The sequence below is a fragment of the Canis aureus genome, chromosome 26 (genome assembly GCF_053574225.1).
Source record: "Canis aureus isolate CA01 chromosome 26, VMU_Caureus_v.1.0, whole genome shotgun sequence".
Classification (NCBI taxonomy): domain Eukaryota; kingdom Metazoa; phylum Chordata; class Mammalia; order Carnivora; family Canidae; genus Canis; species Canis aureus.
In genome coordinates, this window is record NC_135636.1 from 41,467,280 (window position 1) to 41,490,252 (window position 22,973).

The following is a 22,973-nucleotide window of genomic DNA, read 5'->3' on the forward strand; positions in this document are numbered from 1 at the left end:
AATGCATTTCAAAATAAGACCATGTATTTAAAGTTAAATGTATTTAAAAAATAAAAGTTTTGGTAATTTATGCAGCAATAAATCTAGAGCTCGAGTCAAAAGCTCTATAATGGTCTTGACATAAATACCATTAACTGCATCAGCCAAGTGACCTTCCTGAATTTGTCAGAACATTCAAAAACTGGCCCCTAGCCTATATTTCCAGACTTGTCTTGTATTCCCCTTCATGCATTCAATTTAAACTTCAAAAACTATCTTCTGTAGAATTTTAAGAAATGAGGGGAAGTGAACAGAAAAGGTGAAATCTGAGACAAACCGTGACACCTTTATCAGGAAACAAATGGTCACTGGAGGGGGTTGGGTAACTGGGTGATAGACATCTAAGGAGGACATGTGATGTAAGGAGCGCTGGGTATTATATAAGACTGATGAATCATTGACCTCTATCTCTGAAACTAATATGTTATTTGTTAATTGAATTTAAAAAACAACTCATCAGAGACCTTCAAACTGCAACTCAGGGATGTCTCAGATTGCCACTGCCTGACCCCAGTCCCTCTGCAGATATTTTGAACCCAATGTTGAGAAACCTCAACTGGCTTTTCCCCAAGCTCAGAAACTGAATTATTTTTAAGATTTTATTTATTCATGAGAGAGGCAGAGGGAGAAAGGCTTCATGCAGAGCCTGATCTGGGACTCCATCCCAGGACTCCCGGATCACGCCCTGGGCTGAAGGCAGGCGCTAAACTGCTGAACCACCCAGGGATCCCCAGAAACAATTTATAATTTGCTTGAACTATCAACTTTTGGGTTTTTTTTTTTTTGCTTCCATAGAAATGGCTCTGATTAAATTACCAGATTTTTCACATCATATGGAGCTGACTCGCAGCCTCTCCTCTCAAAACATCCTCATATTCATCCTGTCCTAAGTAGTCCTGCCAATATATGATTGCTAATACATCATGCTGTGCATATGTAAATAATTAAAAAATTAAAACCCATTTGAGTTATTTAACTGGTAAATCTTAACTCCTGGTAATCTTTGTTCCAGGGAATTTGTCAGTCCTTGGTTATTCTCCGGACAGTCATTATAGTAACTTCTCTAGTGCATTGTCTGCTCTTGAGGGATTTAAATGACTGCCATAGCCACTCACATGCCAGATAGTATCCATCAGGATCCCACAACTGGATCAATCAGTAGTAACCACATAAATGATGAATATGGTGACTACATGGCCCTTTAGCCAGAGACTCCACTAATGGAAAGACGAAATGTGTGATTGTTTAGCCTGATGACATCAATGGTGGTAAATGAGAAAAAGGCTATACTGGCTGGTCACACTCTCAGCCTACTGAAAGAATAACCAAAGGGCGGGGGTGGAGGGGATTGGTAAAGTAAAAAACAAATGAAAACCTTGAAAACTCCGAGTGTACAAAACCAGTGTAATCCTATAAACAAAGCTTAATTGTGCTTATTTTGTAAGACTAACTTGACCTGGGTCATTTCTTACATCTCTGAAGTCATAAGCAAAACAAACTTTCGCCCAAGGCTAATATGAAATAACCACTGCCCAACTGCCTATCATTTAAGAAAACTCTAGTATAACCAATATCTACATGTATACCAATACCTAATACAACCAGTCAATGTGAAGAGTAAGCAGTCACTGCTTTCTCACTACATAAGCTGCTTTATAACAACATGCCCCTTAGCGTCATTCCATGTTTTGGTTTGAGGGCTCCTGTTTACAAACTATCTTTTCAGTGTGCACACAATAAACTCTTAACTACTAAAAAACAAAAAAAAAACTAGGGGTGCCTGGGTGACTCAGTGATTGAGCATCTGCTTTCAGCTCAGGTCGCGATCCTGGGGTCCTGGGATGAAGTCCTACATCAGGCTCCTTGCAGGGAGCCTGCTTCTCCCTCTGCCTATGTCTCTGCCTCTTTCTCTGTCTCATGAATAAATAAACAAAATCTTTAAAAAAAATTATCCTTCACATTTTGGTCTTGTGCCACGTATGAAACGATTAGCAAATCCTATTGGTTCTGCCTTCGAAATACATCTGAAATTTGCCACTCCATTGCTACCACTTTGCCCGTCCAAAGCATCATCCAATCTTTGATTACTGGTCTTTCTACTACCACTCCCTTCTATGATCTATTACGCAGCTGGAATGATCATGAAAATCAAAGATCATGCCACTATCCTCAAAACCCCCCAGCATGTGTCCACGTCATTTGGAGTAAAAACCAGAGTCTGGCCTGCATTATTTCCCCTTAATCTCTGACCTATCTCTGTCTCCTTCGATCTCTCTCATTCACCAAACTGTTCCTCCATCACTTGAGGATCACTCCTACCTCAGAATCTTTGCACCTGCTGTTCCCTCTTCCAGGAGTGACAGATTCTAGCCTCTTCAGATCTTTGCATGGTTCCTTCACTTGTCCCAGTCAGGTGTTTATTCAAATGTCACCTTCTCTGGGGAACCTATCTAAAATAATCTTCCCTACCACTTTCTATTCCCTTACTTTGTATTTTTTTCATATTATTTATCACTGCTTAAGTGATATATAGATATAGATACAGATATAGATATATACGCACATTGTATGTATATAGTATATTTGTTGAAGCCCTCTCACTACCCCCCACCCTCATTAAACCAGGACTCCGTGTACATAGCAACTTTCCCTTCTTTGTCTATGGCTCCTCCACAGCAAGTGGCACAGTACGGCCACTGGCTTGTGGTAAGCCACTCAATATTTGTTAAATGAAAGAATGAATCACACACTTGCCTTGTGGCTGGACTGAGCTAAGGCACTTGACATGCACACTTTGTTACTCATCACAACCACCCTATGAGGAGAAAACCAGCATGATTCTTTTTTTTTTTTTTCCAAGATTTTATTTACTTATTCATGAGAGACACAGAGAGAGAGGCAGAGACTTAGGCAGAGGGAGAAGCAGGCTCCATGCAGGGAGCCCGATGTGGGACTCCACCCGAGGACCCCAGGATCACGCCCTGAGCCAAAGGTAGACACTTAACCACTGAGTCACCCAGGCATCCCAACCAACATGATTCTTATCCCAGTTGCACAGATGAGGGAGTGGCACTCAGAGAGGCATGGTTCCCCAGCTCTATGTGATGAATTGGGTCACAAACTCTGGCCTGTTTGACTCCAAAGCTCCTCCTTTTCCCTTCCCAACGTACTGCCTTCTACTAGAACAAGGAGTATTCTCTGGAGTCTCTGCATCCTCTGCAGTTTCCAGAGCTATTCCTTGCATACAGTAGGTGCTCAATAAGGCAAAAATGACCAAATGATTCCTTGAACTATCACTCACAAACTGGCAGCATGCAGACACAATCCATTCCATAAATATTTATTGAGGACCTACCGTATGCCAGACTCTGTTCTAGGTGCTGAGAATATAATGGGAAGTTTTTTTGTCAGTGTGGAAGATTAACTTGCCAGTGGAGCGCTAGGAACAGCAAAACAATAGTATGTTATTTAATGTTAAATGCTATGGAGAAAACTCATTACACTGGGGGAATGGGAATAGAATTGGAAATGGTAAAGGTGAACAGTTGAGCACAGAGCTGAAATAGATCCGGGAGTGAGTGGTGTGAGTATCGGGGCATAGTACCTTCCAAGCCAGTGCAAAGGCTCTGAGGTGAAAACATGCCTGTTGGCTGCTGTGTTTAGAGTAGAAAAGAAGCTAGTGTGTCTTTGAGTGGAAAATTGAAAGGTCTGGTCATAAGTGGATTTATTTTCCTGTCTGGTAATAATGACTATGGCTGATAACATCCATCCCTTTGGGCAGGGCATGATGGGCTTTCCAGTTCCCACTCTGGTCTGCTTCTCTCTTCTATGTACTTGTGCCTGTGGAAGTAATCATAGTAACAATGGCTAACATATATTGAGCCCTTACTATGTGTTAACTGCAGTTCTTAGCATGTAAAAAGACATTCTTCCAACAGCCATATAAGGTAGGTTGTATTATTAATCTCATTTGACAATTGAAGCAGCAGTCTCAGAGAGGTAAAACAACTTGCCTACAGTCAATACAGCTGGTAAGAGTGGCAGAGCCAGGACTTGAACCCTGTCAGTCTGGCTCTTGAGTTTGTAACCTTTGGCTTAATTATAGCCAATCACTTTTTTGCCATCTAACAGACATAGGAAGGAGTCAATTTCTGGCTCTTAAAATTTCAAATGAAAGGGGTGTCTGGGTGGCTCAGTCAGTTATGCATCTGCCTTCAGTTCAGGTCATGATCCCAGAGTCCTCGGATCAAGCCCCACATCAGGTTTCCGGCTTAGCAGAGGGTCTGCTTCTCCCTCTACCTCTGCTTCTCTCCACGGCTTGTGTTCTCTCTCTCTCTCTCTCAAATAATTTTTTTTTAAAGTTCAAATAGAAAAAAAAAGTTCACATGCTTTTGCTGGAGTTCTTTGTTGGTAAGACACTTCTGAACTCAGAAGTGTCCCCAAATACCTGCTAGCTGAAGGCCAAAGAAGCTCCTGAGAAGGCTCCCATCCACCTTGTTTCTTGGCTTTGCTGTCACGGATTGCCTGAGCTCCAGGTCTCGGATGCCCAAACTCTGCATCTTGTCTCCCTAGCTTCAGTCCCACCAAACAATTGATGCTTCACTCTCATTTTACTTCTTTGTCCTCCTAGCTGAGGGATGTGGCAAATAACTTGAGCTCTATAAGCCTCCGATTCGTGATTTGTGAAATGGTGTTCATAACATTATCTACTTCCGAGAACTGTAAGGTTTAACAAACTTGTGTCTGCAAAGCGTTCAGCCCAAGGCCTGGAAAACAGAAGGAACACAATTCATTATTGAGGTAATAAATAAATCTTTCTGCCACAGTGAGGTGGGAGGAGGTCTGAGTTGGGGAACTAGGAGCAGAATACATGTGCTCATTGAGTGCTTATCGCATGTAATAGTCTATTGGTTTATTATCTCATTTAATCTATACCCCAATCCTGCTATTTATTTATTTATTTATTTATTTATTTATTTATTTATAAAGATTTTGTTTGTTTATTTGAGAGAAAAAGAGAGAGCACAAGCAGGGGGTGCTTCAGAGGTGCTTCAGGGGGTGCCCACAATGTGAGGCCCAATCCCAGGATCTTGGGATCGTGACCTGAGCCAAAGGCAGATGCTTAACTGGCACAGGTGCCTCCTTAATATCTCATTTTAAAGGCAGGTAAACTAAAATTCAAGGTTAGCAAATTACTTGAGGTCGTGCATCTTGGAACTGACAGCTGGGGTTTGAACTCCATCCTGGGCCCCTAATTTCTATACTCTACTGTCCTCCAAGAATCTTTGCTCCAGACCCACACCAGCTGCATGAATAGAATTGCAAGTGTTTCTGGGAAGCTATGGAGAAAGATAAGGGATCCACAGATCATCTTCCAGAATTCCAGCCAGGGGGTGGTATTGTTTCCCCAGTATCTCACTTTTTGTCAGCTGGGAACAGAGCCATTTTATAAATGGCTCTGAGTCTGGGATTAGTCCCTGGCTCCTAGCATACAGCCAGCTCTTAGCTGCAGATCTCCCACCTATAGAACGGGTATAACATTAACCTTCCTCTTGGGAATCTGTGAAGACCAAATGAGATATGTCAAAATGCTTAGTGTAGTATTTGGCAGGTTGTAACTAATGGCACTTGGATGGTTATAACTACTTGCACTGTATGTTAACTAACTAAAATTTAAATAAAACAAAAAGTGATTCACATCTCTGAGCCTCAGTTTCATCATCTGAAAAATCAGGACCTTAATGGATCCGCCCTTTGGGGATATTTTGAGGAGTAAAAGAACTCATATAACTCTGCTTGGAACATGGAAAGAGCTTCTCAAATGCTTATTATTATTATTATTATTATTATTATTATTATTATTAGTTTCTTTTAATCTTCTTTTTCTTTTTCTTCCTTCTAGATTTTGGCTGCCTCAATCCTCATGATGGCACAATTGCCAGGGAAGATGGAACATGGGATCCCTTCCAGGACTTGCAGCTCCAGTCTGTGTCTGCAGGGGGCGCTATGCGCACACATTTCTCCAACTGGTGGGCGCAAAGCCTCCACCGTTGGGCTGGGAAAGGGGAAGATGGCCTGGTAGTGGCCTTGCAGATGGGTGAGCTTTCAGATCTTGCAGCTAGCACTTCTGGGGTTGAGTGCAGCAGTGAAGCCTGAGAAAGGGCAAATTCCCCAGGCCTGAAACATGGGCTGCTAATGGTGCCTCCACTAACTAGACTCATGCAACAAATCAACCAGAAACAAATTTACCCATGATCCTTTCAATCTAACGCGTAGGTGATTTCACTTTCCCACATTGCCTTCTGTCCCCATTATGTTATCATAGTAGGGTGGCTACTATCAGCATGGTTGGAGCTTCCCATTTTTAAAGGAAGCCAGAAATCCTTACACTGCTAACAACGGATTCCAATTTTATAAACTGTGAAGACTTAGAAAATGCACATGTGCAGGCCTCAGATGGTCTGGAGGCTGCCAGTTTGAGACCTCTGCAATTTGAGCTGTATCCTTTTCAGCACCACTCTTCTTATCATTCCTGAGCCGGATAAAACACATGACATCCAGGCAAATATGAATTGCAGATAAATCACAAATAATTTTTTAGCATATGTATATCCTCTGCAATATTCAGGACACAATTAAAATTATTTGTTGTTTATCTGAAATTCATTTAACTGGGCATTCTCTATTTCTATTTGCTAAATCTGGCAGCCTCATTCCTGCAAGGACTTGGCTTGGGACAATGGCATCTGCTCTTTGAGAGGAAGCCTTGATGGACCTTGTCTGTTCTGAATAACTTTCATATTCTCTGTCAACTTGGATTTTTTTCCTCTAAGATTATCTGGGGGGGAATTGCAATTTATGGGTTTTCCCAACAGTTTCTAAACAGGCTTCAAACTCTTGGTTGGTGGAATTGGCAGGCCATATGGCCCACCCTTTGGGCTCATCCCCTGATCAATTCCTCCCAAGGTCCAATGTTCACTAATTGCAGGTCTATTTAGAAAGCAACTGTCTTTTCTTTTATCTGTTAGTCATGGCAGAAACAGACCATCTTGGGCTTATTTATAACTGTGGCTTTTTTAAAAAAGAGAGAAAGAGAAATCTAGATCCTCTCACTTGGCAGACTCATTTAAACAAATGGTCCTTTTGCTAAAACAGACCTATGCCACAAGGCCACAGTTTGCAGGTGGGAAGGCTTGCGTGGGGGCGGTCCTAGCAGGTCAGATCTTTTTTTTTCTTGAATGCTAAAGTGGCAGTAGAGGCAGTCTGGAAATCTGACATCACTTTTGGATCTGCCCAGGTTGACCTGATGTTTTTACAGCTAGAGCAGCTATCTACAGAGTGTAGTGGTACTTGCTAGGCTACCGCAAACGTTTCACCTGTCCCACCATTGTCAAGTCCAAGCGTACCTCTCTCTAAGCCCCCTCTCTCTAACTCTCTACTCAAGTTATCCTTGTCATGATCATCATCTGTAATTGCCATTTATTGAAATATCCTACCAGGTTCCATGCTAGATACTTGACATGTTATAATTTACTCCTTACTCTACAAGAGAGGTGGTATTATTATCCCAACTTTACAGATGAGGAAAGTGAGTAAATGGCTCTGCCAAAGTCTTCACTTGCTCCTCACCCTAGGCTACCTTGTTCAGTGCTCCTGGAGCATAGACAACTCAAACCCTGTGCTGGGAGCTTTAGCAGCAGTTTGTAAGAGGGAATGTCAATTGAGGCTGAGCTAACCATTCCTCTGGCTTTACCTTGCAGGGTGCTTCTCCAGGAGCTCCTCCACTTGACCCTCCTTCCAGGCAATGGTAGCAGATTCTTCCCCGGTATCTTCCAGTGTAAGGGGTGCCCCCTTCTATTTCTAGCTCCAGTGTTCCTTGTTAGCCCTGTGGTTTCTTTATATTCTGTGCACAAGCTCATGGTATTCTCTGATTATAGTCTGCTGGAATTGTTCTATTTCCAGTAGCTGTGACTGGTACAGAGGCAGAGCTGGGATTTGAACACAGGGACTCCAAAATAACCACTTTGCAAGTGGCCTTCCAGAGCTGTGCTCAGATTGCTTCTGCCAGGCACTGTGTCTGCCTTCCGACACAGACCATGATCTGCTCTCCTCTCTAGCATTTTCCCACAACTGCAGGAAATGTTGTTAAATGTATTTTCTGTGCCTGCCAGTATAATGACCCTATTAAAAAAAACACACACATGCAAACTGATGCTAGTTTTACATAACTTGTTCTTAGGAAACAAGCTCCTTGTGAATGCTTGCACCCCCACCCCAAGTGCTTAATTAGAATCATTTCAGAGGCAAATCATTGAGCTGAGCCAAAGAGGCAATGAGAAGGATAATTATCCCTCAGTCTCTGCCCTAAAATAGTTCACAGCCAAGTTGCCAACTCCCTGATTAATTTTTCAGGCTAGAATATCATGGGGGATGAGACTAAGCTTATCTACATGTGGTTTCCAAACTCTATCCTCACATTTGGATATCTATATCTATATCTATGTCTATATCTATATCTATATCTATCTATATCTATATGTTAATCAGCACTCAGAAAGCAAATAATCCAATTAAAAAATAGGCAGAAGACATGAACAGATATCTCTCCAAAGAAGACATACGGAAGGTCAATAGATACATGTAAAGATATTCAACATCACTCAGCGTCAGGGAAATGCAAATCAAAACTACAATGAGTTATCACCTCATACGTATCAGAATGGCTAAAATCAACAACCCAAGAAACAACAGGTGTTGGCGAGGGTGTGGAGAAAGGGGAACCCTCTTGCACTGTTGGTGGGAATGCAAACTAGTACAGCCACTCTGGAAAACAGTATGGAGGTTCTTCAAGAAGTTAAAAACAGAACTATCCTATAATCCAGTAATCACACTACTGAAATGCAAAAACACTAAATCAAAGAGATACATGCACCCCTATATTTTATTGCAACATTATTTACAATACCCAAATTATGGGGGATCCCTGGGTGGCTCAGTGGTTTAGCACCTGCCTTCAGCCTAGGGAATGATCCTGGAGTCCCAGGATCGAGTCCCACATCAGGCTCCCTGCATGGAGCCTGCTACTCCCTCTGCCTGTGTCTCTGCCTCTCTGTCTGTGTCTCTCATGAATAAATAAATAAAATCTTAAAAAAAAAAAAAGGAAAAAAATCAGTGAAATTAATTCAATAAAGATTTGATTTCTAAAAAACAAAACAAACAAAAAAATACCCAAATTATGGAAGCAGCCCAAGTGTCCATTGATAGATGAATGGATGAAGATGTGGTATATATACGCAAAGGAATATTATTCCGCCATAAAAAAAGAATGCAACCTTGCCATTTGCAAGAGCATAGATGGAGCTAGAGTATAATGCGAAGTGAAATAAGTCAGAGAAAGACAAATACCATATGATTTCACTTATATGTGGAGTTTAAAAACAAAATAAATAAGTGGGCAAAGGAAAAGAAAAGAGAGAGACAAACCAAGAGACAGACTCAATTGTAGCAAACAAAGTGATGGTTACCAGAGGGGAGGTGGGTGGGGGGATGGGTGAAATAGGTGATGAGGATGACAGAGTGTACTTATCATGGTGAGCACTAAGTATTGTATAGAATTGTTGAATCAGGGGCTCCTGGCTGGCTCAGTCATTGGAGAATGCAGCCTCTTGATTTCAGGTTTGCACGCTGAAACCTCACCCTAGGTATGGAGATTACTTAAAAATAACAATCATAATAATAATAATTGGGGTATTTGGCTGGCTCAGTCAATAGAGTGTGTGACTCTTGATCTCAGGGTCATGAGTTCAAGCCCCATGTTGCGCGTGGAGGTTACTTAGAGAAAAAAAGAATTGTTGAATCACTATATTGTACACATGTATCTAATATAACACTGTACATTAACTAACTGGAATTTAAAAACTCGTAAGAATATATATTACAATTCAGGTAGGATATATACTGAAATATATTATTATGAAAAATAGCTTTTTATTATAGAGAATGAACTATAATAACATGCAACAACCTAGATCGATCTCAAGGGCTTTATGTTTATTGATAAAAGCCAATTTCAAAAAGTTGTGTATGTGTGATCATTTATATTACATTCTTGACATGAGCAAACTATAGAGGTGGAGAACAGATTAGTGGTTGCCTGGGTATAGGGACTGGGAAGAGGAGCATAATCCTAAGTGGATACCACAAGGGAATTCCTTTGTATCTTGTTTGTGGTGACTATATGAATCTATTTATTATGGAATAAAAATGCATAGAATTATATGTGTGTGTGCTCACACACAAATAAACGTGTGAAAATAATGGTAACAACAGAATGAGATCTGTAGTCTAGTTAAATATATTGTACCAAAATCTATTCCCTGGTTTTTATATTGTACTATAGTTAAATAGGATGGCACTCCTGGGGGAAGTTAGGTGAAGGAAGGGCGCATGATATTCTGTGTACTATTTTGCTGCTTCCTGTGAATCTATAATTATTTCAAAATAAAAAGTTTTAAAAAACCTTTCATTATTTCCAAAGCAGAATATGTATATTGTAGGAAGTCAGAAATATAGAACAAAATTAAATAAGACCCTACTACATAACTCAGAAACCACACTGTCAAACCTTATAGTGTATCTTTCTAGATCTTTTGTATGCTTGTATATACTATATGTATTTTGGAGGGGGCTATTTTTAAAAAAGATTTTATTTATTTATTTGAGAGAGCGCGAGAGAGCACAAGCAGGAGGAGGGGCAGATGGAGAAGCAGACTGAGCAGGGAGTCCAATGCAGGACTCGATTCCAGGATCCTGAGATCATGACCTGAGCCTAAGGTAGCTGTTTAACTGATTGAGCCACCCAGGCACCTCTGGGGGAGCTATTTTTAAAAAGATGATATTTTAGAGCAGTTTTAGGTTTATAACAAAATTGAAAGGAAAATACCTCTTCCCCTCTCATGCACAGCTTCTCCCATTATCACCTTCACTTATCAGAATGCTACAAATATATATTCTATATATTTTATTTATTTATTATTATTATTATTATTTTTTTACCAAGGATGAACCTACATTGACACATCATAATCGTCCAAAGTCTATTTTCTGCCTTAGAGTTCTCTTTGGTGTTGTACATTCTGTGGGTTTAGACAAAAGTATAATGACGTACAATTGACCCCTGAACAACATGTGTTTGAACTATGTGAGTCCTCTTATACATGAATTTTTTACAGTAGGGAACTGTACATTTTTTTTTCTCTTCCCTATGGTTTTCTTCTTCTTCTTTTTTTTTTTTTTTTGGTTTTCTTCTTTTAAAAAAATATTTTAGGGGCCCCTGGCTGGCTCAGTCAGTGAAGTGTCTGCCTTTGGCTCAGGGCATCATCCCAGGGTCCTGGGATTGAGCCCTGCATCGGGCTCCCTGCCCAGTGGGGAGTCTACTTCTCCCTTGCCCTCTACCTGCTGCTCCCCCTGCTTGTGCTCTCTCTCTGTCAAACAAATAAAATCTTTAAGAAATTAAAAAATAAAGTGATCTCTACACCCGACATAGGGCTCAAACTTACAACCCCGAGATCAAGAGTCACACATTCCACCAACTGAACCAGCCAGGTGCCCTTTTATGATTTTCTTAATAACATCTTTTCTCTAGCTTACTTTTTTTTAAGAATACAGCATATAATACATATACAAAAATAGGTGTCAATCAACTGGTTTTCTTTGGTAAGGCTTCTGGTAACGTAAGCTATTAGTAATTAAGTTTTGGAGGACTCAAGAGTTATACACAAGTTTATAACTGTGAAGGGGGTCAGTGCCCCTAACCTCTGCATTGTTCAAGGGTTGATGATATATTGGGACATCTGGGTGGCTCAGGGGTTGAGCGTCTGCCTTTGGCTCAGGGTGTGATCCCGGGATCCGGGATCGAGTCCTGCATCAGGCTCCCTGCATGGAGCCTGCTTCTCCCTCTGCCTGTGTCTCTGCCTCTCTGTGTGTGTCTCTCATGAATAAATAAATAAAATAAAAAGAAAAATGCAGATTCTGGTTCAATAGGTCTGTGATAGGGCCTGATATTCTGCATTTCTTTCTTTTTCTAAAATGAAAGTATTTATGTATGTATGTATTTTAAAGATGTTATTTATTTATTTGAGAGGGGGAGAGAGAGACAGAGATTGAGAGAGTGAGAGAGAGAGAGAGAGAGAGACAACAAGCTGGCAGAGGGGCAAGCAGAGGGAAAGAGAGAAGCAGGTTCCTCCTCAAGCAGAGAGCCCTGATGTGGGACTTAATCCCAAGACCTTGGGATCATGACCTGAGCAGAAGGCAGACACTTAATGGACTGAGCCACCCAAGCACCCCTCTGTTTTTTAAAAAGATTTATTTAGTTATGAGAGAGAGAGGAGGAGGAGGAGCAGAAGGAGAAGCAGACACCAAGCACGGAGCCCCACACAGGGCTCAATCTTCTTACCCTGAGAACCGAAATCAAGAGTTGGATGCTTAACTGAGCCACTCAGGCACAAATCTCTCCCGACATTCTACATTTCTTGGGATAAAGTTAATTTGTAAATCAGGACCCCCTTCCCCTCAAAAACGGAGGCTGCCCTCGTGGGCCAGCCCAGGTCACAAGTCTAACCCTTACAGGAAACATCTGTCAAGGAAGCGTAACCTACACCAGCCACAATCCTCCAACTCCACTTTAGCTGGCTTACCACACCCTGGAAATAGGACCTCTTAGCCCATCATGTCGTTTCAAGTTGCCCTTGCCTCTTTTAAGCTCTAGAATACTCTTGCCCCAAGTCCCTCGGGAGCAGTGCTCCTCCACTCCTTGCATTGTTTCCTCTTGAATAAAGGACATCGGACCTGTGACTAATTGTTTTAGTTTATCATTTGACACTAGCAAATTTTCAGGGGATTCCAATGCTGCTGGTTCTTGGACCACAATTTGAATAGCAGGGTATTCCACACTTTTGAACACAAATAGGAGAAAACCCAATTCTAAATGATTTAAACCAAAAGGAAAGACACTCCTGAGAAGGTAGTTCAGGGTTGGTTGATCCAGCAGTTCAGCAACTTTCAAGGACTCTGGCTTTCTCCTATTTTCCTTTCTGTTACTCTGGGTGGTTTGCTGTTTAGTCCTCAGGCTTGTTGCCTCAAGGTCTTGAGACAGCTCCAGGGGCAATGCCCAGATACTAGTGGACTTACAAAGGAAGAGGACAGCATCCCCTCCCATGCATCTCTCTATGAGTGAGAAAATCTGTCCTACGAGTCTCCCCAACCCTACCCCAGTGTTGCTTATTTGCACAAGCAGGGATGCCTTTTTTTTTTTTAATATTTTATTTATTTATTTGAGAGAGACAGAGATAGTAACAGAGACAGTGAGAGAGAGCTCGACCCCAGAGCAGAAAAAGAAGCAGACTCCCTGCTAAGCAGGCAGGCCACAGGGCTCTATCTCAGGAGCCAAACAGACGCTTAACCAACAGAGTCAGCCAGGCCCCCCAGGGAAACCATTTTAATAGACTATCTGATTGATCGCTCTGCTCTCCAGGAAATGCTGGGAAGTCATCTCCTCAGACCCATTCCCAGAGGCACATCACGTGTCCAAGCCTAAACCTGCCATTGGCAAAGGGAGGATTCCTATGATTGGCTTAGACCTGTCTTCCTCCGAGGAAGGTACCTGGAGCAGTAGCATCAGCAACACTTGGGGAACTTGTTAGAAATGCAAATTCTTGGCTCCACTCCAGACCTCCTGAATTAGCAAGGGTAGGGGTGAGGCGCAGCAATGGTTTCACAGGGCCTCCAGGTGATTCTGATGGACACTGGGTCAGCCCTGGCTACACAGTAAAGTCATCTGGGGGCACACTTAAAATGATCTACTTGATAGAAATCAGGAGAATGGTTCCCTCTGGAGGTGGGCTGGGGTATAGACTTGGAAGTAGTGTAAGCAATTTGTCCTGTTTCCACCTCCCCTCTACAACTCTAGGTTTTAGTACTGAGAGTCCCATGTCCTGAAAAAACCCTCACTTCTGGACAATGGGCACAGTTCATCACCCTACCTGAAGGGAAAAAATGGAACTTTGTGGGGGTGCTTTTGGAAATGTTCTATGCCATTATCTGAGTGGTGGCTACATGGGTGTATGTGTGTGTAAAAAAGTGCTAAGCTATTCATTTAAAGTCACTGCAGTTTACTAAATGTATGTTATACTGTAAAAAAAAATACAGACATCCAAGTCATATTCCAGATCAACTGAATCAAAATCTCGACAAAAGATACTAGGTATTGGGATCCCTGGGTGGCTCAGTGGTTGAGCATCTGCCTTCGGCTCAGGGTGTGATCCTGGAGACCAGGGATCGAGTCCCACATCGGGCTCCCTGCGTGGAGCCTACTTCTCCCTCTGCCTGTGTCTCTGCCTCTCTCTGTGTGTCTCTCATGAATGAATAAATAAATAATCTTTTTTTAAAAAAGATCCTAGGTATTGGAGTTATGAAAAAACTCTTCAGGTGCTTCTAATGTTCAGCTATGGTTGAGAGCTAATGTTTTCAAATCACCAGAGATTTTGTTACAAAGAAGAATCCAACTCCGTAAATCTGGGATCGGGCCTGAGTCTCTACATTTCCAACAAGCTCCCAGGTGATGCTGATGCTGGACCTTGCTCTGGATAATGAAAGCCAAGCTGAATCAAAATTTACCTTTTTGCGGAGCCTGGCTGGCTGAGTCAGAAAAGCATGTGACTCTGGACCTCGGAGTCATGAGTTCAAGCCCCACATTGGGCATAGAGATTACTAAAAATAAGTAAAAACTTAAAAAAATATATTTAGCTTCTTGATTTGGGGGCATAGAAGGAGGAGATTACCCTGAAACATCTTGGTGCTAGTTATGGAGAAGGGAAGAAGGTTAGGGGGAGAGACAGACTAGCTCTGGGATAGGGAACTCTTGTGGTATTAAGGGAACCAATGTTTAGGGTAAAGTTAGGAAGAATAGAAGGGCACACATGGGCAACCACATAAACACAGAAACCCAAAAAGCTGTTCCCAGCCCCGCAAGAAGTCCATGTTTGCCTGAGTTCTGGACCTAGCCAAGTCAGGGCTGAGAGCCCTGAGCATGGGCTCAGCTTGCTTGTCCTGAAGTCACCCAGGAACCTATCCCTTTGGAGAAGCCAGGTGCAGCAGCCAGAGGTGCCCTGTCCCTCTGCCCCATAGACGCCTCAGAGACTGATACAGGGCTGCCAGTTAGTTTAATTATCCAGATGGGAAGTTGGCAGGGGGAGCCCAGTCTTGGGCAGAGATTAATGACTCCATTATCTTCCTGGGCAATCATCCTATCCAGGCCCCAGTCCGGAATATAGATATAAAGTGTAAATAAAGTCCCTGTTCCGAGAAGCACATTTTTCATTATCTCTGGTTGGGAATTTGCCCCTGAAAACCTTTGGCTCAAATCCAGGAGGTGACTTTGTTTGGCAGAAGGACCTGGTCCATTTGGGAACAAGTGGCAGGCCTCCTGAACCCTGGGCTGAGGCTTGGGGTCAAAAGATGTATTTCTTTTTCTTAAACCCAGAAGTAATCAGAAGTAATGCATGCTTGTTGTAAACAAAACTAGAAAGCTTAAAAAAAAAAAACTAGAAAGCTTTATATAATGTAACAAGTGATGTTTCTTGCCCTCTTTCCCACTCCCTGAAAGTAACTAGGGTTAAATTGGTTGGTATTCTTTCAAAGATGTCTTTTGTTCATTTTTCTTTTGAGTCAATTTTTTCTCAACTTGCTTGAGATATACTTGAAGTACACTATCTGGCACATATTTATTTTTTACACTTTTAGTGATTTTTTAAAATATAAGTTCAATTTGCCAACAAATAGTAACATCCAGTGCTCATCACATCACAATATAATTTGATTAGTTTTGATCTATGAATACACCCATGAGATCATCACCACAATTAAGATGGTGGACATACCCATCACTCTTCATATCTATCAGCTACCCTTGTGCCCTTCCACCATCCCCACTCCCTTCTTCCCCTACCACTGACCTACTTCTATCACTAGAAATTAGTTTGCATTTTCTAGAATTTATGCAAATGGAATCATATTATCGCATCATCATTTTGGGGGGAAGAGGGCTGGCCCTTTTTATTCAGCATAGTGATTTTGAGGTCCATCCATTTGTTCCTTTTTTCTGCCTAGTAGTATGGATGTACCACAATTTGTTTCTCCATTTGTCTGTTGATGGACTTTGTAGATTGTTTTCAGTTTGTAGTCATTACAAATAAAGCTACCCTGAACATTTGCGTACAAGTTTTTGTGTGGACAAATGTTTCCGTTTCTCTTGGGTAAATGCCTAGGAATGGAATGGCTGGGTTGATCACATGGCAGGTGCATGTTTAACTTCTTGGAAATTACCAAACATTTTCTAAAGTGGTTTACCGCATTTTACATTCCCCCAGCTGTATATGAGACTTCCAAGTGCTCCATATCTTGGCCAACACATGTTATGACTAGTCTTTCTCGTTTTAGACATTCTCATGAACCGGTAGTGGTATCTTGTTATGATTTTAACTTGCATTTGCCTAATGATTGATGATATCAAGCAACGTGTTACGTGCAATTATTGGCTAGTCCCATGTCATGACTAGTGAAGTGTCTGGGAGCAAGGAGTGGAAGGTGGTTTTAGAGCTGCTAATGTTGACTTTGCTGTGAGACACTCGAGCAGAGATGTCAGCAGGCACCTGGGGAGTGGAGTCTCGACTTCAGAGGACAGGTCGAGGCTGGAGATATTAATTCAGAAATTGTCAGCTTGTAAGTATTTAGAGCCATGGGATGGGATGAGATCACTAAAGGAAGAGCATGGAGAAGTGGCCCAGGTCTGAGTTTGGGGGCACTCAATTACTTTGAAGCCAGATGATGAGTAAGAACCACTTATGGGACAAAGTGCCCGATGGCATGCGACATTGCAGTGGCTGGCCTCCAACTCTGGCCCATCGAGAACCACACCCTCTGCTACTCACACTTTTGTGTGGCTCCACCCATTTCCATTCCTGGTGGATTCTGTGCAACCAATAGAACAGAAGTGACGTGCCTGACCTCTAAGGCTTAGGACCTCATAAGAAACCCTGCAGCGGCCACCTTCTATTTTGGAATAGTGCTCTGGGATAAGCCAGTTGCCACTGAAGAAGTTTGACCACTCTGGGGACTGCCATGACTGCTCTAATGGAGAGAAAAAGATGGCCAGTTCCTGCTCTCCCAGCCACTGCAGTTGAGGCAGTGGATGAGCAAAGAAGCCACTTTGGCTGTCCAGCCCAATCTGGCCTTGAGATGATGTCAGTAGCAACTGTTTTCTGGCTGCAACTGCATGAAAGACAAGCAAGAAACACCCGGTGGAGCCCAGTCCACCAGCAGGACTATGAGGGATATTAATAAATTGTTACTTTAAACCTGCAAGTTCTGGGGTGGTTCATTATGCAGCAGTAGATAACCCAGGTGGGAGTGAAGAGAGAGGGGGCATCGTTCCTGCCCCCACCTGGAGCACAGTGTCCTGCAGCCCTGACCCATGGGAACAGGGGTGTTAGACCTCAGCTGGCCAGCTCACTGCATTCGGATGGGTCCCCTTCTCCCTGCTAAAAGGAGAATAAGCTTCTCTTTGTGCACACAGATGTGGCATCTGCCAAGAGCCCCGCAGCCCCCAGGACCCTCACAAAAGGACAGCAAGGAAGATTTCCTGGGAACTGGGTCACCAGTTACTTGGATGCTTCAAACCTGGCAGGACAGAGAGAGGCCACATAAAGGGGTCTGAAAACTATGCTGGTCCTTGTCATGGGGCAGGCTCAGGGGCATGCCATGGTTGGGAATGGCTGCCTGCCCCCACTTGACCCTTATCAATAAAGACTGCCTTTCTTTTTCTCCGTTTCTGTTCTCTGCCTTTCTTCTTTCTTGGTAGTTAAAACATTTGTAAATCAATACTTTACATATATATGTTTCATGTATAATTATTCTTTTATTATATGTGTAATTAAAATCCACCACCCCTTCCCACTCCCATTCAGTTGTCTAGAGGCAATCACTTCACTTTTTTTTTTTTTCACATTTATTTGAATAGGTAATATAGGCACAGCTAAAAATTTCCAAAGGCACCACTTTGGTCCTCTCTCTAAAGGCAACCACTCTTACCAAGTTATTACATCTCAGGACGCCTGGGTGGCTCAGTGGTTGAGTGTCTACTGTAGGCTCAGGGCGTGATCCCAGGGTCCTGGAATTGAGTCCCTCACTGGGCTCCCTGCGAAGAGTCTGCTTCTCCCTCTGCCTGTGTCTCTGCCCCTCTCTCTGTGTCTCTCATGAATAAATATATAAAATCTTTTTTAAAAAAGTTATTACATCTCTTCCCAGAGGTATGTCTTGCATGTGTCAGCATATAAATATGCTTAAAAAACAAAATGGTGACATGCTACAAACACTGTTACGCACATCGCTTTTTCACCTAACAACGTGTCTTGAAGATCTTCCAGGTAAGTACCTCAAACACTGCTTTATTATTTTAAAGCAGTGGTTGGGGTACAATATCCCACTGCACGATATCTCACTGAGGGGACGGATCATAATAGATTTAACCAGCCCCTACCAAGGGACATTGAGATTGATGCCAACTTTTTGATGTTACAGTGAAGTAGCAAAGAACCTTGTTCTCATGTTTTCCTGCACATGTGTGCCTCTACCTGCAAGGATTCCTGAGTCAGAAGGGATGTGCTTTTATAATTTTTGTAGATATTGACAGATTGCCTTCCAAAGAGATTATACTGATGTATTTGTCCACCACCTTCACACTCAAGTGTCCATTTCTTCTTGCCCTACCCAATTCCACTTAAATAAAAACAAACCTTTTGATCTTTGCTAAGTGTTAAGGAATGGTGTCTCTGTACTTTGACATTTGCAATGTCTTATTAGGAGGGTGTCTTCAAATGCTTAGTTGGCATGGCAACCACTTCTAAACTTTGTAGCTATTTCTTCTAGTAGTTCTTATTTCTATCAAGCTAAATAATGCACTTATGTGGACATTTGTTGATTTATTAGCTTTGGACATTACTGATTTTTGCCCTAGTATATGAGGATTTAGTTTACTTATAGTATCCCTGTATATCCTCTGTCTTTGTGTCCTTCCTTCCTTCCTTTTTATTTATGAAAAATATTCCTGACTTCCCACTTACAGCAGTGATATCTTTTCTTTTAAAATAGACTTTATTAATGAGGTGCCTGGATGGCTCAGTCAAGTAAGTGACCAATTCTTGGTTTTGGCTCAGGTCATGATCTCAGGGTTGTGAGATGGAGCCTTCCATCTGCATCAGGATACTCAGCATCTCACACTATCAACATCGCCCACCAAAATGGTACATTTGTTACAATCATGAACCTACATGGACACATCATTATCACCCCAAGTCCATAATTTATATAATGGTTCACTCTTGGTGTTAACAGTACATTCTATGGGTTTTGAGAGTGAATAATGACATGTGTCTGCTGTTAGAGTATCATACAGAATAGTTTTATTGTTCTAATGATCCTTCATCCTTCCTTTACCCCAACCCTGGGAACCACCGATATTTTTACTGTTTCCACGGTTTTGACTTTTCTAGAATGTCATATAGTTGGAACCACCCAGTATGTAGTCTTTTCAGATTAGCTTCTTTTATTTAGTAATATGTCTTTAATGTGGGACCCAGGAAATTTAACAGAAATCCCCTACCCCTGGACAAGCAGAGCAGGACTGATTCCATTTTGTGCTACACCCGCCACCTCCTGTATGACCCCCACATAACCTGCTTATTGCTTAAGGCGCTGCCCCACCCTAGTCAAGCCGCTGGGCACACCCTAATCGGAAATCGGCTCATAACAATGTAACCCTGCTTTGTGCCCGCCAAAACTGCGCCGATTCTGACCAAAGTAATAGGGCAGCTCAAATGGATACTATAGGGTAAGATGTAATTCAATTGGCCACCTGCGTGTGGACCGACATGACTGTGCAACTTTCTGCGTATCCCATGGGCCACTGGCCCCTATAAAGCTGCTACGCTTCTTAGTCTCGGGGTCCAAGTCCCTGCTCCGCTGTGTCGGGTACACTTGGACCCAAGCTCGAGCTTGTAAATAAACCCTCGTGTGTTTGCATCGGTGTCGGCTCCTTGGTGGTTTCTCGGATTCGCAATCTTGGGCACAACATTTAAGTTTCCTCCATGTCCGTTCATGGTCTGATAGCTCATTTCTTTTTAGTGCTGAATAATATGCCATTATCTGGATTATTTAACCCTTCACCTACTGAAGGACATCTTGATTGCTTCCCGTTTGAGCAGTTACGAATAAAGCTGCTATAAACATCTGTGTGAAGATTTTTGGATGGACATAAGCTTTCAGTTCATTTGGGTAAATACCAGGGAATGCAATTACTGGATTATGTGCTAAGACTATATTTAGTTTTGTAAGAAACTGCTAACCCGTTTTCCAAAGTAGCTGTGCCATTTTGCGCTTCCATCATAAATGTTTGAGAGTTCCTATGGTTCCACATCCTTGTCCACCTTTGATGTTGTCAGTGTTTTGAATTTTTAAAAAAATTTTTTATGATATGTCATATTTATGATAGTCACACACACAGAGAGAGAGAGGCAGAGACACAGGCAGAGGGAGAAGCAGGCTCCATGCACCGGGAGCCTGACGTGGGATTCGATCCCGGGTCTCCAGGATCGCGCCCTGGGCCAAAGGCAGGCGCCAAACCGCTGCGCCACCCAGGGATCCCAAGTGTTTTGAATTTAAGCCATCCTAGTAGAAGCATAATGGTATCTTGTTTTAATTTGCAATTTCTTAATGCGATTTCCAATTTACTCACAAAATATTGAGCATCTTTTCATATGCTTATTTGCAATCCATGTATCTTCTTTTGTGGGTGTCTATTTCAATCTTTTGAGCATCTTTATACTTTTTTTTTTAAGTTTATTTAAATATTCTCTACACCCAGCTTAAGGCTCGAACTCACCACCCTGAGCTCAAGAGTCTCATGTTCTACCCACTGAGCCAGCCAGGGGCCCTTTGCCCATTTTTTTTTTAAATTTTTTTATTTATTTATGATAGTCACACAGAGAGAGAGAGAGGCAGAGACATAGGCAGAGGGAGAAGCAGGCTCCATGCACCGGGAGCCCGATGTGGGTGGGATTCGATCCCGGGTCTCCAGGATCGCGCCCCGGGCCAAAGGCAGGCGCCAAACCGCTGCGCCACCCAGGGATCCCCCTTTGCCCATTTTTAAATCAAGTTGTTTTTTTTTTTTTTTCTTTCTCCCCTGGTGTTGAGTTTTAAGAATGTCAGTTTCAGATACTATTTCTTTATCAGATGTGTCTTTTGCAAAAGATCTTTTTTAAAAAGAAAAAACATACACTTTTCTCTCCTTCCCATCTCTTGCCTCCTGACTACTCCTCATGTCCCCTCCTGCCCTGCTCCCCTGGGCGGTAAGAAAATGATCCTCTCCCTGATCCATTCACCAACCCTTGGTCATTCTGCCCCCAGATGCAAGGGCAGAGCCTAGGCCTGCTGTCTTTTTGCCACCTTCCCAAAGGAGCACAACAAAGAGGAAGGTGCAGTTTTGAGGCTCCAGGGCCCAGGAGCCCAAGCTCTTTATGCAAAGGAAAATGCTGGAGAGCTGATAACTTCACGTGATTCTGTGGGTGTGGATCAGATTGTGGGAAAGTGCCACTGATCCCTCTGCCTGGTCCTCTTCCTGGGCCCCTCACTCCTGGGCTGTGGCAGGGGAGCCCCTGTGGGTGCAGGGAAACCAGTGATGTCAGACCCAAATTCCGAATGACCCCATGGCTGCATGCGCTCTCTGCATAGAAAGCAGGTGAGTACAAAAGATGTCCTAAAAACAGTTCTTCAGCAAGTTTAATCTGAGGGGTAGGATCTCATTTGCTATGATTTAGGAATACACTACACCCAAAATGACTTTTTCCTCTCGCTATTACCTGAAGGTCCACTGTTAGCCACTCACACTTGTAGGAACTAGCCCTAGGAGCTAGAAGAGGTAGGCTCAGATCCAGATCTAAAACCTGCTGGATCGCCTTGGCTGGCCAAAACCCTCTCCTCTGAGCTATGCTTTCCCCCCCTGCTGAACCCCAGTGTGCTGGGAGAAAGTAGTCAGATTTGATGAGACACCCAGGGCAGCCCAAGGGCACAGAGTAGCTAGGTGATCAATAAATATTAGGTCCCTTCAATTTTGAATTTTTAAATATTATCCTCTCTTTTAAATGTAAATTCCTGAAGGAAGCCCCACTGATGTCTCGGGGTAGAAGAGTCCATTCATTTTTCACCCTGACAAAGGAAAGTTGGATCACATCCACTTTACAGGGTGCCGCAATTTAGATTTTTGTCTCCAGTGGATGTGAAAAATTTACTTCTGGAATATAAAAAGGGCAGTGTCCTCCCACTTCCAGACTCAAAAGCAGCCCGTGGGGTGCCTGGCTGGCTCAGTCACTGGAGCATGCGACTCTTGATCGTGAGTTCAAGCCCCATTCTGGGCATAGAGTGTACTAGAAAGAAAGAAAGAAAGAAAGAAAGAAAGAAAGAAAGAAAGAAAGAAAGAAATAAAAAGAAAGAAAAGCAAGCAAAGAAAAACCAGCCCTGATTTTAAAGCCTGGCAGATACCACTCTGGCAGGGTTTTTAATATGGGGCCTGCTTAGACCCTGGTCAGTTGGCTGGATCAGGACCCTCTGCCTCCACTCACGCACCCAAATTTTAACCTGTGCCCTGCCACACCCCACACCCCTAGTTCCTCTGCCCTTCTCAGAGCACCCAGCACCCGATCCCCTCTCCACTCTGGGCATCCCTCCACTCCAAGCCACTCTAGGCTTCAACAGTTCCCTCCATTCTCATCACCTTCTCCCTGCACCTTGTGAGCTCCCTGCCCGTGATGCAACAAGTGTGGTACGCC